We start from the raw sequence: 2340 nt of genomic DNA on the forward strand, positions 1-2340 counted from the left end.
AACATCTTTGAATTTGAAACAAAATCCCTAATTGGGCAAGATTGTAACAAATTTTGGAGAATTAAATTCTTAGTATGTTGTGAAGAATGAATGTTTGGATAATCCTTGTGGTATATCTTTATTTACTTTCTTCATGAGTATCTAAGTAATTTAGTCTCAAAATTATGTTGAACTAAAGTGTATTTGTGTGTGGGTGTTTGTGGATTTGCATGATTTTTAGTTGTTGATTATAGATTCCACCATTTCTTGAGCTCAATAGTTGGAATTTGTGAGTGAAAACCCCAAATCTCCAATTAGGATTGATGGGTGAAAGGCTAGCCATAAAGACTTTCGACCTAGCCTATCTATCACTCAACAACTAAGTTATATGTCAAACTATTAACAACCTACACATGTTTTACCTTTAGATAGACATAATACCAAGATCTTCTCAAATATTGTTTTTAAATTATAAGTTCTATATTAGTGTGTTGTTAACCAAACATTGTTACAAATAAATTTCAAACCAATTCCCCCGCTTTAATTTACATGTTGTATTTGTTAGCATTCCGGGTAATCTTTTAGTAATTAGAACACCCATAGGATTTAAAATTTATATTTTGCTCCTTGTGGATTTGATCCCAACACGAGTTGGGTTATTGACAACGATTGCCTCACCCCTCAAATGAGAGTAAGTTGAGCACAATCAAATTGGCACCATTGCTGGGGAGTATAATATAGATTTCACTTGTGTGGTGTGATTCTTACTTGGGAATACCCAGGGTGGTGTAATTTACTTTGTTTGTTATTTTTGAATCTTTGTAGGTGATCAAAGTGTTGAAGGAACAATGAGTGACAACGCGAGTAACATGGTTCCCTTTAATGATCAGGGCCAATTAAATGAAGCGGGCCAAACTAGTGCAATCCGAATCCCACCAACCCATGGGAATAGAGTCTTTAATGTGACTAGTGTCATGCTATACATGCTGCAAATGAAAGGGTTGTTCGAGGTTAAATCTTATGAGGACCCAAATGTCCATTTGAAAAATTTCATGGAAGTATGTGCGCCATTCAATATAGCACACATTACTCAAGAATCCATCCGGCTTCGCCTCTTCATATTTTGACTAATGAGCAAGGTGGTTTTATGGTTCCGCTCACTTCCACCAGGCTCAATTACATCTTGGGAAGATCTTACCACTGTGTTACTTGATATATACTTCCCACCATCTAAAATGCTTTAAAAGTGGGATGAGATTGTGAATTTTTGGCAAATGAATGGAGAGCCATTTTTTGAAGCTTGGGAAAGGTTTAATGGAAAATTAGCCCAATGCCTAAATCATGAGGTCCTGGAGAAGATGCTTCTCAAGATCTTCTATCGAGCCCTTAATCCATTTAACAAAATAGTGGTGGATAATACGAAGGGTAGATCTATACTGAAGATACACCACCATGCGGCCTTTCTATTGATAGGAGATGTGTCAAAGCAAAACTGGGGTTAGATTACTCGAGATACAAAATCTCCCAAGATCCCTTCTACTGCTTCCGTGGTTGATAATGAACAAAGAAAGGGGAATGAAGAAAAGAAGGAGAACTTGGCAAAAATGATAACCCAACTTTAACTCTGGACAAAGCATGTTATGGGTGCACCCACAAAAGTGGTAAATGCAGCAATAAAATATTATGAAGATGATAAAGAAGCAAAAAAGTTGGATGAGGAAATCTGGTATTTAGCTAACTACTCGAGGGATTCCCGCCCTGCCTATCAAAGGCAAGGTGGGAACTAAGGTTGGATGGATCACGAGCGGGATAGTGATTAGAGAGATAAGGAGCATAATTATGATCGATATATAACCCCTCATTATCGATCTAAGACCAAGGAGTCAAGCGTTATCGACCCTAAAAAATTTAAGATCGGGGATGTGTTAGCAAGAATCTTGAATAGAGTGGAAGGTACACACAAAATAGTCTATGAGTTAAAAGGTGACTTCTCTCAGCTCTCTCAAATAGTGGTGTCTTACTTCATATCTATAAGGAAATTAGAGACCAAAATTGGGAAAATCTCCGTGCAATTAAATGCTAGGCCTAGAGGTGGAATCCCTAGTGACATGATTGTTAATCCAAATAATGACGTTCAAATCCTAGCAATAGTCACAAGGAATGGAAAGACACTTGATAATCCTTTTAATGGAGACTTGAGTAAGAAGATGCCCAAGGCTAAAGTAAAGGAGGTATTAACTCAAAGATGAGAATAAAATGATGAGAAAGAGACCGAGAAAAGTTATGAAGAAGTGGTTGAGGTTAAAATGCCACAAAGTAAAGCAAGGCCCGCAATCCAAGTTCCTCCCCTATTCCCTGAAC

General features: G+C 37.3%; 1 non-coding gene across 1 annotated transcript; it reads right to left on the bottom strand.

Moving 5' to 3' along the window:
- Nucleotides 1-1223: 1223 nt before the first annotated feature.
- LOC124895439 lies at nt 1224-1327 on the bottom strand. The gene has a single exon (XR_007051718.1). It is a non-coding gene; the product is annotated as a small nucleolar RNA R71 (small nucleolar RNA).
- Between the last annotated feature and the right edge of the window lie 1013 nt (nt 1328-2340).

The sequence above is a fragment of the Capsicum annuum genome, unplaced genomic scaffold (assembly GCF_002878395.1).
Source record: "Capsicum annuum cultivar UCD-10X-F1 unplaced genomic scaffold, UCD10Xv1.1 ctg82188, whole genome shotgun sequence".
Classification (NCBI taxonomy): domain Eukaryota; kingdom Viridiplantae; phylum Streptophyta; class Magnoliopsida; order Solanales; family Solanaceae; genus Capsicum; species Capsicum annuum.